At 41.9% G+C, this 17,018-nt stretch overlaps 1 protein-coding gene across 1 annotated transcript in view; it reads left to right on the forward strand.

Moving 5' to 3' along the window:
* The window catches only part of LOC109871093 (glypican-6), a 164,075-nt gene that overhangs the window by 79,360 nt on the left and 67,697 nt on the right, over window positions 1-17,018 (forward strand). The gene's annotated exons all lie outside the window — the stretch shown is intronic.

Below are 17,018 nucleotides of genomic sequence, written 5' to 3' on the forward strand. Positions count from 1 at the left end.
AGTTTCTTTGAAGTGATTTGTTTGACAAGAAGATGAAAACATCATGACTGATTGTGTTCATGCCAAATTAAAAGTGAATAATTTAAAAAATACTGTTAAATGAAATGTTTAGCTAGTAACGTTAGCATATCAAAGGGCTGAGATTAAGCTTGGCAGATGCACTGTGTACTGCAAACCATGGAACTATTAGTATGTTGAGCACAAGAGGCTGGTGAGCGGAGGATGGCTCATAATAGCTGGATATGGAATGGTATCAAACACATGGAAACTGTGATCCCATTCCATTTATCCGTTCCAGCCATTGCTATTCACCCGTCCTCCCCAATTTTTGTAAATATTTTTTTAAACCTTTATTTAACTAGGCAAGTCAGTTAAGAACTAATTCTTATTTTCAATGACGGCCTAGGAACAGTGGGTTAACTGCCTGTTCAGGGGCAGCTCGGGGGTTTGAACTTGCAACCTTCCGGTTACTAGTCCAACGCTCTAACCACTAGGAAACCCTGCCACCCCAATTAAGGCGCCACCAAACGGCTGTGGTTGAGTGGCACTACAAATCAGTTCAGTTATTTGTGGTTTTGCATGTGTTAATGTAATAATAATAATTGATTGGATTTATATAGCACTTTTCTACCAACTGAGGTACTCAAAGCGCTTTACATAGTAGGGGGAAACTCACCTCACCCACCACCAACATGTAGCACCCACCTGGGTGATGCACGGTGACCATTTTTGTGCCAGAGCGTTGACCACACATCAGCTATCAGGTGGAGAGGTGAGGAGAGATATAGGGCTATTAAGGAGTTCGTAGCCAACCCCTACGGCCAACCCAACCCAAATGATATACCCCTGCGGGAACCTGCTTTCAGTTATTTATTTATGCAAAGAAAATGTTGTTTGTTTTATTTGTCTGTCAGTTGGTAAGACTAGCAAGTCTGCACTTTCTCTTTTCTTGCCTTAGGCGGGAAACAAATGGGCCAAGCGAATGACAAATGACTGAGTTATTTCACGTAGAACTAAATGTCAAATATTCAGTGAACCTAGTAGAATTCACTGCTTAAATAAGCACGGCTTAATTTCAATATTTCAAACTATTAAGAAAAGGGCTGAGTGGGAAAGGTGCTGTACCTTTTAAAGATTGATTGAACCCACTGTGACTATTAAAACCTACCCAAACCAGAAACCGTGGATAGATGGAAGCATTCGCGCTAATCTAAAAGCGCAAACCATCGCATTTAACCATGGCAACGTGACTGGGAATATGGTTGAATACAAAACAGTGGAGTTATTCCCTCCGTAAGGCAATCAAACAGACAAAACGTTACAGAGACAAAGTGGAGTTGCAATTCAACAGCTCAGACACGAGAGATTGATTAATCGTAAAGGTCATGACGCAGTTATCACACGCATAGCATATTAGACACCAAAACATTTCCAGACTAAGCCAGTGGTTAAAACGTATCAGATTAAACATTACAGCATTGAAGATCATTTTCAGAGGCTTTTATCTATGCCACCTGTCTGCACATCGAACATATGCCTTCCGCTGTTTTAACATAAAATCAGACAGTAGAAACGACAAATGTTTAAATGTGCTAATCTGTCGGCTGAATTAAAGCAAAATGGTTAAAGGCGTTTTTCTTATTCATGTAATTAAAATAGAAGCAATACATCATGGATTATATTGGTTCCACTGAGTGGACAGTGTCAAATCCATTTGTTCCCATTGCAGGAGAAATCCATTCTGACCCCTGCATGAAAAAACAACAAGAATGGCTCAGTCTATGAATGATGGAAACAGGAGGCAGACATCCTTTATTTAAACTGCGGTATGAATTATGGCATGCATGTGAATCATTTCACTCCAGGGGTTTTTACAAAAACTATGTTCATATTGTGCGCCAGTAAGAACATGTACTCTTATATTCTCCACTCGGCACAGCCAGAAGAAGGTCTGGCAACCCCTCAAAGCCTGGTTCCGCTCTAGGTTTCTTCTTAGGTTCCTGCCTTTCTATAGAGTTTTTCCTAGCCACCGTACTTCCACATTAGCGTTGCTTGCTCTTTGGGGTTTTAGGCTGGGTTTCTGTATAAGCACTTTGTGACATCTGCTGACGTAAAATGGGCTTTATAATTACATTTCATTTGATCCAGTAGTAGAAAAACTGAGTAGTCATGCGAAGTAAGATTAGATGAGATTATATATATATTTTGTTGATAGGATGAAATATCTGAAGCATTGAGTAAGCGAACTGATGAACATCTGTCAGTCCACACCTGATTACCGTGCTTCTACACCTGCATTGCTTGCTGTTTGGGGTTTTAGGCTGGGTTTCTGTACAGCACTTTGAGATATCAGCTGATGTACGAAGGGCTATATAAATAAATTTGATTTGATTTTGATTTGATTTGATTACTCCTCACTGAACATAGGCTACGTTCACCAACCAAAGTTTTAGTACAGAGTGCAAATTACAGGGTCCCAAGGGTGGTCTCAGACCCCTGAATGAGACGTGAGTCCCCCTAAATCCAAGAAGGGAAAACTTGGGGGGAGGGTAGGGGGGGTCTTTAAATAATGCTAATTTAACTAACCCCTAAATTAAACGAACACCCCTACCTCTGTCATGACTTAATCTTGTTTTTCCCCATGTGGCTGTACTTGTCATCCCGGGATAGTCCCGCCTCTTTTCACGTGTCCCAACGTTTCTTTCTACCCCCCCAAAATATATTTGTGTCAGCAAGATGCATTCAATTCATTTAGGCTACAAGTGTCATTACAATCGCTGAATGTCATGAAACTTTTTTGTGTTTGTTGTGTAACGGATGTCTCTTTCCATTCATCAAATGGCACTAGTGCACTTTTCTGGAGTGGACGAACATGCGCAGGTAGCCTACTATCACGACTGGTTGTGTTCATGCCAAATGAAAAGGTCATAAAAAATATATATGTTATTAAATGTCTAGCTATTAATGTCAGCATATAAAACATGAAGGTTTACCCCTCTCATATGAATATAAAAGTACAATTTCAGCGTATTAAAGTTACCTTAAAACAAACCATCAATATCTCATTATACTGTACAAGTCATTATATGAGGCAAATGCAAAATTGTGACTGATAATTCCCCCGGTGAGTTAATCAGCTTCTTGCTGCGTGCATCCTGCCTGGACGGTGGCTCAGAGCAGCCAAGGTGGGGAATAACACCCTGTCTTAAAGATACAGAGAGTGTCATGCGTGACCTCCAGAGCTAGCGTTCAAGATGTAAGGAAAACGCTTTACATTACAGTTATGTCTCTCTCCATACCTCTTGAGAATCTCTCAAAGTTCTCCTTAAATCAATGAGAATAGAACCATATACTCTCAGTTTGTGTACTGGCTGGTTATAATTCCATAGACTCAGTTTGTGTACTGGCTGGTTATAATTCCATAGACTCAGTTTGTGTACTGGCTGGTTGTAATTCCATAGACTCAGTTTGTGTACTGGCTGGTTATAATTCCATAGACTCAGTTTGTGTACTGGCTGGCTATAATTACATGTCTTTGAGGTGCCTTTGAATTTTTGTATAGGGAATTGTCCTTTTCATTGAATAATGTTTTGAAATGTCAAATTTTGCAAAAACTTTTTTTTAAAGAGGTTTTTAGTTGGGCTGTCCTAGAGAATTGATGTCTCGATCAGGCTATGTCGTTGGAACATCCGTCACCTGCTGTGGTGATGAATGTGGCCCTCTCTATTTTACACCCCACGTGACATTATCATTTTTTTGGTGTTGACAGGTGGTTGAAACCGATGATAGTAAGCGATTTTCCTTCCTGCTCGACTACTGCAGTGCACACAACAAGACCACCCATTGTCCTTGACTCACAGTTTTCTCTTCAATTATTTGGCTTCGTTGTGATATTGACTAGTGTTGTTCTCTCTGGAGGCCGTATGTCACCACACTGATTTTATTTGCTAATTTATTTTTAATTTGTGTGATTTGTTTCACCGGGGTAACCGGAGACAGCCACAACCTCACTATTCATGACATTTCTAACCAACAACATTTCCTGTCCTTTGTGGAGATGTCCTCATGAATAAAATATAGCAGAGGAAGGGAAGAAGCTCCCAGCAGCACACCACTGAAGGACTGGCTAAGAAATAGACCTCACAAACTGGCTAAAAGATTTTCCTCTTCTGCAAAGGTACTGCACTAAAGGGAATTGAAATAGTGAATATATTGTTCATTAATTGTGTGTCCTTTCCTTACTTTTGTTTAAACATTGATCTAATTAATTGCCTCAACACCACAGCAGCTAATGAAGTCAGTCAGTAGGGACCTAATGCAACAGGGTTTTATTAAAGGTCAGGCACAGTCAAACGCACGTTATTCATCAAATTGGGTCATGTGTGGAGGATGCCAGGTGAAAGTACAATCAATAACGTCTGGAAAAATGACAACTGTTGGCTCATCTATAAAACCCAGTGTGTGAAAACGCCTCGATCAAAAGAACGAGTTCAGGGGGAGCAGCCTATTGGTTCGAACGAGTCACGTCACCAGTTCATAAATGTGCATACACCAATGGGAATCCTTCTTTGCCCTGAATCACAGGTCTCCCTCCGAATAGGGGTTGGCTCACCATCATCCATGCCGAGAATGCTGCAGAGCAAAACAAACTTCTATCTAGCCAGTAGCGGTGCGTGGGTAAAATCACTAGGGTAGCCAAGCCCCCCCTTAAAAAGAATAAAATGCCATATTACAACCTGTGTTGTGATAATTGCGTTGTTTGCCCTACATCCTCTTAATCCAAATGCCTTTCCACCGTGATATATAGGCCTAAGGCTGACACAATAAGAAGACACAGTGACAGAATAAATTCAACCACACCTGTGTTTCATCACAAAACCAGATAACAACCTCTGTCCGGTGGAGTCCACAAAGCATTTTGCATGTAACAAACAGTTACATGACCTACAACATGGTCAAGTAAGTTAATGTTTCCAACATTTTCAGACCACTAAACAACTATTGATTTAGAACCACAGAGAGTTACCTCAAGTCACAAAGAAAACAGGATCTGCCTCCACTATTCCAGCACCATTTTCACTTCAACATCATCAAATCACCTCTACTTAGTCTAATACAGTGACAACTAAAAGATACCCAAAACAATTTAGTCCAATCAACGTAAGCTAAATATGTGGCTGTCCATGGTTCTGATTTGTGTGTGTGTGTGTGCGCGTGTGCGTGTGTGTGTGTGTGTGTGTGTGTGTATGTGCGTGTGTGTGTGTGTGTGCGCAAGTAGAAAAAAATGTTGACTCACCCTTCTTGTAGAAAAACACCAATACCATCCTCCTCTCTTTCATGTTGATGAAACGGTCTATCACTCTGCCATACAGTACACACTTTTATTTTTGGTTGTCCTAGGCTACCTGGCTAAACTGTTTGCTTGCTAGCCTAACTTCCATTCATGGGCAACGTCAGCTAGTTAATATTAGCCTTCTACATCTAGCTACATATTGAACCTCCATCCTCTCAGGCCAGGGGCACAACAATGTAATAATTATTGGTTGGATCAGAATATCTGTTATAATCATTGACCAGTACAGAGAATTAAGTAAAACCACAAATCCAAAGCCCTATCTCCACCCGTGGCTAATTTAGGAAAGAGTGAATTTTAGTTAGCTGGCTAGCCACCGGAGGACAACAACACAACGAGATGCAACAATTCAAGTTTTTCTGTCAATGACGTATGCTCTCAATGGGATTTGAATTCAAATCCAAACGGGCTTCCCTTGACACTTTTTTTTGGTGCGCCAGGACAGATGACAGCTGAGCTCACTCAGTTTAGCTCAATGCTGATTGGCTAATTCTGCATACTTTTTTTGTCAAGGGAGGCCAGATGCTCGCTGGCTTCCCTTGCCTTCAATGCTACGGGCGGCAACAATGTCAAACTCGTTGGACCAGACAGCATCAGATAGATGGCGATAGACACGTAGAGAGACAAGAGGGACGTTGTTTCACTCACTCGGATGCTTTCTCCTGTGAGATGCATTCAGCCTTTTGCAAATTGAAGGAGAATTATGAAACACAGAGAGATGAAAGATAAATAATTTTGTTTGTTTATTTTCCCAATTTTTTAGGGGAGCCTGGCATCCTTGGCATCCATGAATACACACCACTGTAGCTAGCTTGCAGGTGTTCAGCTAACATGGCTACGTATCGCATTGTGCCACGGTGCCAAAGTAAAGATAAAGATTTGCCTTTATTTCCATTATGGATCATATTTCATACTGCTCTCAAATCAAACAGCATACAGCCTCACTGATAGTCAAAGATGAGAGAGAGGTTTCATTTTCTCAAATTCGGATGAATTTTTATCGGGAAACAATATTATGGGTGACGTTTTTTGTCACTCTAAGACTATTTATCTGGGAAATAGGATGACTGTGCATTCCCTTTAAGCTTCATATGTCTCTGTCGCACAGAGAAATATCAATCTTGGTGTTCACCATTTGACTCTTGTTTTCACAAATGTAACCTTGAGTCACGTATAATTTGAGATTATACTGAATGAAAGACAAAAGCAGCAGATACAGAATATGAAGCAACACTCGGCAGTACTAAATGGATAATTATGATGGTTGTAATTGTCTTTGTATCTGGCAGACAATGACTTTTTGACAGAAGAAGTCCTCTTCCCTATCTGAATTCTCTGCTTTGTTCACTCCGCAGCGTGTGTAAGTCTCAGCTTGACTGTATGCTTAGAAGAAAGGCAGAGAAATGACATGCAATTTGATAATGTATCTAATAATAAAACATATGAAGGTGCAATCAGGGGGGAGGGAGGGATGGGGAGGGAGGGAGGGATGGGGAGGGAGGGAGGGAGGGGGAGGGAGGGATGGGGAGGGGGGGAGGGAGGGATGGGGAGGGAGGGGGAGGGAGGGATGGGGAGGGAGGGGGAGGGAGGGAGGGAGGGGGAGGGAGGGATGGGGGGAGGGATGGGGAGGGAGGGATGGGGAGGGAGGGATGGGGGGAGGGATGGGGAGGGAGGGATGGGGAGGGAGGGAGGGAGGGATGGGGAGGGAGGGGGAGGGAGGGATGGGGAGGGAGGGATGGGGAGGAGGGGAGGGAGGGATGGGGAGGAGGGGAGGGAGGGATGGAGGGAGGGAGGGGGGGGGGGGGGAGGGGGTGAGGGACGGGAGTGAGGGACGGGAGTGAGGGAGGGATGGGAAGGGAGGAACGGGGAGGGAGGGAGGGATGGGGAGGGAGGGAGGGAGGGGGAGGGGGTGAGGGACGGGGAGTGAGGGAGGGGTGGGGAGGGAGGGAGGGGTGTGTGTGTGATTTAGCAAGGTCTTCTTCCAATGCTATTCCACCCCACCACTGGAACCTCTGCTAAATGGATTTATAATGGATGTTTGCTCTCGGACAAATCTTTGTGGCCAGTTTCACCACACAGGGACACAGGGTTAAGCAAATACAAATAAGTCATCTTATATCCTTTGTGATATGTGACCACAGTTGATAGAATCCTGGAATCCATTCATGTCCCTAGGTGTGGGGAAAGGTAAGGGTTGAATAGTCAAAGCTGTTAGAAGAAATGGCAATGAGCCCTGCCTTGCTGGAACATTATCCCAAATACATTAAGAATATATTCCTGATGGACTGTAGGCTGAGCCTTTGAAATAATGTATTTACCTAATCTGTCACCAGATTGAAGGCAGACCAGAAACATGTGTTTTTTAATAAAGACGTAGTGAAAACAGTAGTTGTGAGCCTGTTACTCAAATATTACCATAATTCACCTAAAATAAATTACTTTTTCACCATAATTTTGTAGGAGAGTTGCTGAATATGTGTATATATACAGTGCCACTCAAAGTTTGGACAAGGGTATTTCTTTATTTTTACTATTTTCTACATAGTAGAATAATAATGAAGACATTAAAACTATGAAATAACACATATAGAATAATTTGGGTCAAGGGTCATCAAGGGTCTACAGTCAATCACGGACTATAAAAGGAAAACCAGCCCCATCGCGGACCAGGATGTCTTGCTCCCAGACAGACTAAACAACTGTGTTGCTCGCTTTGAGGACAATACAGTGCCACTGACATGGCCCGCTACCAAAACCTGCGGGCTCTCCTTCACTGCAGCCGACGTGAGCAAAACATTTAAATGTGTCAACCCTCGCAAGGCTGCAGGCCCAGACGGCATCCCCAGCCGCGTCCTTAGAGCATGCACAGACTAGCTGGCTGGTGTGTTTACGGACATATTCAATCAATCCTTATCCCAGTCTGCTGTCCCCACATGCTTCAAGAGGGCCAACATTGTTCCTGTTCCCAGGAAGGCTTAGGTAACTGAGCTAAATGACGACCGCCCCGTAGCACTCACTTCCGTCATCATGAAGTGCTTTGAGACACTAGTCAAGGACCATATCACCTCCACCCTACCTGATACCCTAGACTCACTCCAATTTGCTCACCGCCCCAATAGGTCCACAGACGACGCAATCACCATCACACTGCACACTGCCCTAACCCATCTGGACAAGAGGAATAACTATGTGAGAATGCTGTTCATCGACTACAGCTCAGCATTTAACACCATAGTACCTTCCAAACTCGTCATCGAGCTTGTGACCCTGGGTCTCAACCCCGCCCTGTGCAACTGGGTCCTGGACTTCCTGACGGGCCCCACAAGGGTGCGTTCTCAGCCCTCTCCTGTACTCCTTGTTCACCCACGACTGCGTGGCCATGCACGCCTCAAACTCAATCATCAAGTTTACAGACGACACTACAGTGGTAGGTTTGATTACCAACAACGACGAGACGGCCTACAGGGAGGAGGTGAGGGTCCTCTGAGTGTGGTGTCAGGAAAATAATCTCACACCCAACGTCAACAATACAAAGGAGGTGATCGTGGACTTCAAGAAACAGCAGGGGGAACACCCCCCTATCCACATCGAAGGGATAGTAGTGGAGAGGTTAGAAAGTTTTAAGTTCCTCGGCATACACATCACGGACAAACTGAAATGGTCCAACCACACAGACAGCGTGGTGAAGAAGGTGCAGCAGCGCCTCTTCAACCTCAAGAGGCTGAAGAAATTCAGCTTGTCACTAAAAACACTTTTACAGATGCACAATCCAGAGCATCCTGTCGGGCTGTATCACCGCCTTGTACGGCAACAGCTCCGCCCATAACCGTAAGGCTTTCCAGAGGGTAGTGAGGTCTGCACAACGCATCACCGGGGGCAAACTACCTGCCCTCCAGGACACCTACACCACCCGATGTCACAGGATGGCCAAAAAGATAATCAAGGACAACAACCACCCGAGCCACTGCCTGTTCACCCCGCTATCATCCCGAAGGCGAGGTCAGTACAGGTGCATCCAAGCAGGGACCGATAGACTGAAAAACAGCTTCTATCTCAAGGCCATCAGACTGTTAAACAGCCATCACTAACATTGAGGTGCTGCTGCCAACACACTGACTCAACTCCAGCTACTTTAATTAGGGAACAATTGATGTAATAAATGTATCACTAGCCACTTTAAACAATGCCACTTGATATAATGTTTAGATGCCCTACATTGCTCATCTCATATGTATATACTGTATTCTATACCATCTACTGCATCTTGCCATCTTGATGTAATGTATCACTAGCCACTTTAAACAATGCCACTTTTATGTGTTTACATGTCATACATTACTCATCTCATATGTATATACTGTATTCTATACCATCCACTGCATCTTGCCTATGCCGTTCTATACCATCACTCATTCATATATTATTTTATGTACATATTCTTATTCATTTCTTTACACTTGTGTGTATAAGGTAGTTGTTGTGAAATTTTTAAGTTGGATTACTCGTTGGATATTACTGCATTGTCGGAACTAGTAGCACAAGCACTTTGCTACACTCGCATTAACATCTGCTAACCATGTGTATGTGACAAATAAAATTTGATTTGATTTGAATTAACAGATGTGCCTTGTTTAAAGTTTATTTTGTGGAAATTCTTTCCTTAATGCTTTTGAGCCTATCAGTTTTTTAAAAACATTTTATTTAACCTTTATTTAACTTGGCAAGTCAGTTTAGAACACATTCTTATTTACAATGACGGCCTAATTTACGATTTAAAGTTGTGTTGTGACATGGTAGGGGTGGTATACTGAAGATAACCCTATTTTGTAAAAGATCAAGTCCATATTTGTCACTTCGTCTTAACGATGAGACCAAGGTGCAGCGTAATTTGAATACATTCTTCTTTATTTACGAAGAAACACTAAACAAACCGTGCCGCTAATAATAACGAGTGCTGACATGCAACTACACATAGACAATAACCCACAAAACCAAAATGTAAAATGGCAACCTAAATAGGATCCCCAATCAGAGACAACGATAAACAGCTGTCTCTGATTGGGAATCAATTCAGGCCACCATAGACCTACATTTACCTAGACACTACCAAAACCCCATAGACAAGACAAAAACACACATACCACCCTCGTCACACCCTGACCTAACCAACATAATAAAGATAACTAAGGTCAGGGCGTGACAATATTATGGCAAGAACAGCTCAAATAAGCAAAGAGAAACGACAGTCCATCATCACTATAAGACATGAAGTTCAGTCAATCTGGAAAATGTCAATAACTTTTAAAGTTTCTTCAAGTGCAGTTGCAAAAATCATCAAGCTCTGTGATGAAACTGGCTCTCGTGAGGACCGCAACAGGAAAGGAAAACCTAGAGTTACCTCTGCTGCAGAGGAGAAGTTCATTAGAGTTAACTGCACCTCATATTGCAGCCCAAATAAATGTTTCACAGAGTTCAAGTAACAGACACATCTCAACATCAACTGATCAGAGGAGATTATGTGAATCAGGCCTTCATGGTCGAATTGCTGCAAAGAAACCACTACTAAAGGACCAATAAGAAGAAGAGACTTCCTTGAGCCAAGAAACACTAGCAATGGACATTAGACCGTTGAAATCTGTTCTTTGTTCTGATGAGAGACTTTTGGTTCCAACCGAGTCTTTGTGAGCGCAGAGAGGGTGAATGGATGATCTCTGCATGTGTGGTTCCCACCGTGAATCATGGAGAAGGTGGTGTGGGGGATGCTTGCTGGTGACACTGTCAGTGATTTATTTAAAATTCTAGGCACACCTAACCAGCATGGCTACCGCAGAATTCTGCAGCGATACGCCATCCCATCTGGTTTGCACTTAGTGGGACTATTATTTGTTTTTCAACAGTGCTGCATCAGATGACCTGGCCTCCACAATTACCTGACCTCAACCCAATTGAGATGGTTTGGATGAGTTGGACCGCAGAGTGAAGGAAACGCAGCCAACAAGTGCTCAGCATATGTGGGAATTCCTTCAAGACTGTTGGAAAAGCATTCCAGGTGAAGCTGGTTGAGAGAATGTCAAGAGTGTGCAAAGCTGTCATCAAGGCAAAGGATCGCTACTTTGAAGAATCTGAAATGTAAAATATATTTAGATTTGTTTAACACTTTTCTGGTTACTACACGATTCCATGTGTGTTATTTCATAGTTTTGATGTCTTTAGTTTTGCATGGGAACGCAACTCAAGGGCAGAATAACTATTATTCTACAATGTAGAAAATAGTAAAAATTAAGAAAAATCCTTGAATGAGTAGGTGTGTCCAAACTTTTGACTGGTACTAATATATATATATATATATATATATATGGAAGCTCTTTTGCAAATCTTCAACATCTCTTTCTATATAGAGAGATCAATGGGTGTCATAATGCCGTGTGCCTGCTGTAGTCATTGCGTCTGAAAAAAGCTTTTCGTTGCATTGGTCACATTCCTTCTCTGATTTCAGAGCAGTCCAGCTGGTGGGACTGGGTGCAGATTATGTTGGGTTTTGTGGTGATCATGTGTTCCCAAACATGTGGTTTTACGAGGAGAAAATGGATGTTGACTGAAAACAAGGATTTCCTCAACATATTTGTGGACAAAATAATTGAAACAACCCTGTCAGCTTGCATTACTGTGGACAGATGCTCTGATCAAAAGACAATCCCCATGACATCCCTCACCCCATTAGTAACAGGATCCATTGGAGAATGCCTCACTTGGGTTCTGCTGCAGAGTTTCATTAGGCTTAGCTGCTCTGTGCATTCACAGGTACCCCAGAGAGTATACTGGTTTCCCATAGCAAAACTATGCCTATTGTCAGCTATTGTACAAGTGATAATCACATGTTGGATCTTAAGAAAAATCTGATGAACGCATGCAGCATTTCCCTGTTTTGTATAAGTTCCGCAGTCATGTGATCCTATATTAATAGTGTAACGTTTGGGAGTATACATTGCTGTTCTGTGTTGCTGAGGGCGATACACACCTACAGTTGAATTCGGAAGTTTACATACACTTAGTCAATTAAACTTGTTTCTCAACCACTCCACAAATTTCTTGTTAACAAGTCAGTTAGGACATCTACATTGTGCATGACACAAGTCATTTTTCCAACAATTGTTTACAGACAGATTATTTAACTTCACTGTATCACAATTCCAGTCAGAAGTTTACATACACTAAGTTGACTGTACCTTTAAACAGCTTGGAAAATTCCAGAAAATGATGTCATGGCTTCATAAGCTTCCAATAGTCTAATTGACATCATTTGAGTCAATTGTAGGTGTACCTGTGGATGTATTTCAAGGCCTACCTTCAAACTCAGTGCCTCTTTGGTTGACATCATGGGAAAATAAAAAGAAATCAGCCAAGACCTCAGAAAACAATCGGAGCAATTTGGGAGCAATTTCCTTGGGAGCAATTTCCAAATGCCTGAAGGTACCACATTCATAAACACCATAGGACCACGCAGCCGTCATACAGTTCAGGAAGGAGACACATTCTGTCTCCTAGAGATAAACGTACTTTGGTGAGAAAAGTGCGTTTAGAGAAAATAAATCAATCCCAGAACAACAACAATGAACCTTGTGAAGATGCTGGAGAAAACAGGTACAAAAGTATCTATGTCCACAGTAAAATGAGTCCTTTATCCTAGAACACCATCCCAGCCGTGAAGCATGGGGGTGACAGCATCATGTTGTCGGCGTGCTTTGCTGCAGGAGGGACTGGTGCACTTCACAAATAGATGGCTTCATGAGGGAGGGAAATTTATGTGGATATATTGATGCAACATCTCAAGACATCAGTCTTGGGAAGTTAAAGTCAGGAAGTTAAAGCTTGGTCGCAAATGGGTCTTCCAAATGGACAATGACCTCAAGCATACTTCCAAAGTTGTGTCAAAAGACAACAAATTCAAGGTATTGGTGTGCCCATCACAAAGCCCTGACCTCAATACTATAGAAAATGTGTGTGCGAGCAAGGATGCCTACACACCTGACTCAGTTACACCAGCTCTGTCAGGAGGAATGGGCCAAAATTCACCCAACTTATTGTGGGAAGCTTGTGGAAGGCTACCTGAAACGTTTGACCCAAGTTAAACAATTTAAAGGCAATTCTACCAAATACTAATTGAATGTGATGAAAGAAATAAAAACTTATATAAATAATTTGCTCTTCTATTATTCTGACATTCTTAAAATAATGTGGTGATCCTAACTGACCTAAAACAGAGAACTTTTACTACGATTAAATGTCAGGAATTGTGAAAAACTGAGTTCAAATGTATTTGGCTAAGGTGTATGCAAACTTCTGACTTCAACTGTACGTGGCCTATATTTAAGAACTACATAAAATAATATCACAACTCAAAAGGTATAATCAGTTTCTATATAATATTTTTATTCTATTGATCTGTTATCAGATAAAACAAACCTCACATAAATTGTGTGTAAATGCTAGAAAAGTTGGTGAAATGCCACTGAATTTGTTCCTTCTTTACTATTTCAATAGTGTAGTTTCAATATTATACTTTAAAAAAACTTTTACCCATTTTTCTCCCCAATTTTTGTGACATCCAATTGGTAGTTACAGTATTGTCCCATTGCTGCAACTCCCACACAGTCTCGGGAGAGGTGAAGGTCGAGAGCCATGCGTCCTCAGAACCACGACCCTGCCAAGCCGCACTGCTTCTTGACACACTGCTCGCTTAACCCGGAAACCAGCGGAGGAAACACCATGTACCAATGCACCAACTGGCTGCCGTGTCAGCGTGGATGCACCCGGCCCGCCACAGGAGTCGCTTGAGCGTGATGGAACAAGGACATCCCCCTCCCCTAACTCTCCCCTATACTTATAATGGACTTCAATAATCAAGGACTGCTGTTCACGAATTGTCTCTCCAATCCATATCCTCTTGAGATTTAAGGCATTACTCCTATTCACTAGGGGCCCGATTCAGACCTGTACGCCTTTCGTACGCACGCCTTTCCTACGCACTTATATTATGCAGTTGCTTAATGGGCTTTGCAGGCGTGGGTCCCTTACGCACGGTGAATAAATGTAATTCAACTGCTGAAAACCCTCCCACTTCCTGGTCAACAGATTATCTCGTGGAGTTTTCGTTTAATAGTATTGTCAATAAATGTATCTAAAGCCGTCCCATTAAAATGTGGTGTACCTTTTTAATTCGAATTTTCGCAACAGACGCACTAGAATACATGGAGAGAACGTTTCAGAATATCAATGACAGAGGGCCATGTTGGCCTAAATACATACATATTCATCTTCTTTACAGATCAAATTGGTAGATTTAAAAAATACTCTGATCTTGTATGTTATTTAGAGTTAGGAAAGTTTTTAAAAAACAAGTTGGGGTGCCTTTACGCACACAATATATTGGTAAATAAAAAAATTGTTGGTTTGATTCATCCTGAAAGTTGCCATATTTAATTGTTCAATCCATGAAATATTGTAAGGTGAGAAAAGTGTACAATGGGGGTTGAACAGTAGTCCTATTAATCTACATGAATAATCCTCACTAATCTTGGAACTGTGATGACAATGATCCAGTCATTGTGAACCTTGTGCCAGGCTGCAGATTTAAACTGCTACGCGTGGCCTGCGTTCCATAACGATTCAAATAGGCTACATGCCCCAAATTATTGCACAACTTGTAATACATTGGCCTAATATGATCCACTATCGCAGGAGATCATCTAGAATATCCGCACGAACGTGACGGAGGAAAGAAAGGTAAACTAACTATGTAATGTGATAATGTAAGGAAACTAACACTAAAGTGACAGTTATAAATGTACTGTACTGTATGTGGGTATAACTGTAGATGCTCCACTTGGAACCGAACGGTTGCTCCACCTTATTAATCATTTCATTGTGTGTAAAGGGTGGTGGAATTATTAAGGAATTAAGTTGAGGTCAGAATATGGCGTATCTGTTGACCAGGGCTGACCCCGTGTAGTCGACTGGTCCATTGTTTGGTCCATTTGGTCGACCAAGATGTTTTTAGTCGAGCAGTGGCAAATATATACAAATAATTTATGGCACACGAGGCACCTGTCTGATTCACACCTATCTCAGTGGACTAACCCATTGTAGAGGCCTGTCTCAGTGAACTAACCCATTGTAGAGGCCTGTCTCAGTGGACTAATCCATTGTAGAGGCCTGTCTCAGTGGACTAATCCATTATAGAGTCCTGTCTCAGTGGACTAATCCATTGTGGAGGCCTATCTCAGTGGACTAATCCATTGTGGAGGCCTGTTTCAGTGGACTAATCCATTGTGGAGGCCTGTCTCAGTGGACTAATCCATTGTAGTGGCCTGTCTCAGTGGATTAATCCATTGTGGAGGCCTATCTCAGTGGACTAATCCATCGTGGAGGCCTGTTTCAGTGGACTAATCCATTGTGGAGGCCTATCTCAGTAGACTAATCCATTGTGGAGGCCTGTCTCAGTGGACTAATCCATTGTAGTGGCCTGTCTCAGTGGACTAATCCATTGTGGAGGCCTGTCTCAGTGGACTAATCCATTGTAGTGGCCTGTCTCAGTGGACTAATCCATTGTGGAGGCCATAGGGATGGCACACCAGTATCATCAGTAGTACATTTACTTTTAATTCCCATAGTTGCTAATCTACAATGTTTGTTTGGTTATGGTCATTTCTGTTGATGCATTCAATATATTATCAATATACATTTTCAAAGTCTCCAGTCACCAAGTCATATGGTCATACCGTAGCGCCAAGTCTATGTCCAAAAGGCTTCTTTTCATTTTTTACTTTAGTTTGTTTAGTAAATATTTTCTTAACTGCATCGTTGGTTAAGGGCTTGTGAGTAAGCATATCACGTTAAGGTCTACATCTGTTGTATTCGGCGCATGTGATTGATTTGATTATTATTATAGTCTTACCGTTGTAATTGTAGGAGTGGACACCTTGTTTGCAGAGTGCAAAAAAAGTTGTATTTTATTCCATTTCCGAGTTGTGAATTTATTCATAATCTTTTGTTTGGAGCGCTTCCGTCAATCTTGAGTAAGGATACGCAACTCATTATGCATAGAAGTAGGACTAGGCTACCTGGCTTGCGCGCAAATGTAGGCCTATAAATGTTCACATTTGAGGATCTGATACTATTGCTGAGTGTCTTAACTCACCATCACTGTGGAGATTCTCAAAGTAATTTTTTGTTCACCTCAAAAATAAAGTAAACAAAGTCTGTTTTTATGTCCATTGAGAATGACAATAGTTCCTCATCGTAGCCTATTCGAAAAATCTTTCCAGCTCGCTCCTTTCGATAACCACTCTGCATGAAAGGGGAAAAAAATGTCATGCTCTGATCCTGTGGAAATGTCATAAAATAGGCCTACTTGATTACTTCTTATCCTTTGTGGAAATAGCCTACGGCTGTGTCTTTCCAGAGCTCACTGGCAGAGAAACTCTGAGGCTACAGAATATTTGATACAATGTTGCAAGTTTTCTAGCACAACCAAGTTAATATTTGATACAATGTTGCAAGTTTTCTAGCACAACCAAGTTAATATTTGATACAATGTTGCAAGTTTGCTAGCACAACCAAGTGATACAATGTTGCAAGTTTGCTAGCACAACCAAGTGATAAAATG

This window comes from Oncorhynchus kisutch, linkage group LG26 (assembly GCF_002021735.2).
Source record: "Oncorhynchus kisutch isolate 150728-3 linkage group LG26, Okis_V2, whole genome shotgun sequence".
NCBI classification, from domain to species: domain Eukaryota; kingdom Metazoa; phylum Chordata; class Actinopteri; order Salmoniformes; family Salmonidae; genus Oncorhynchus; species Oncorhynchus kisutch.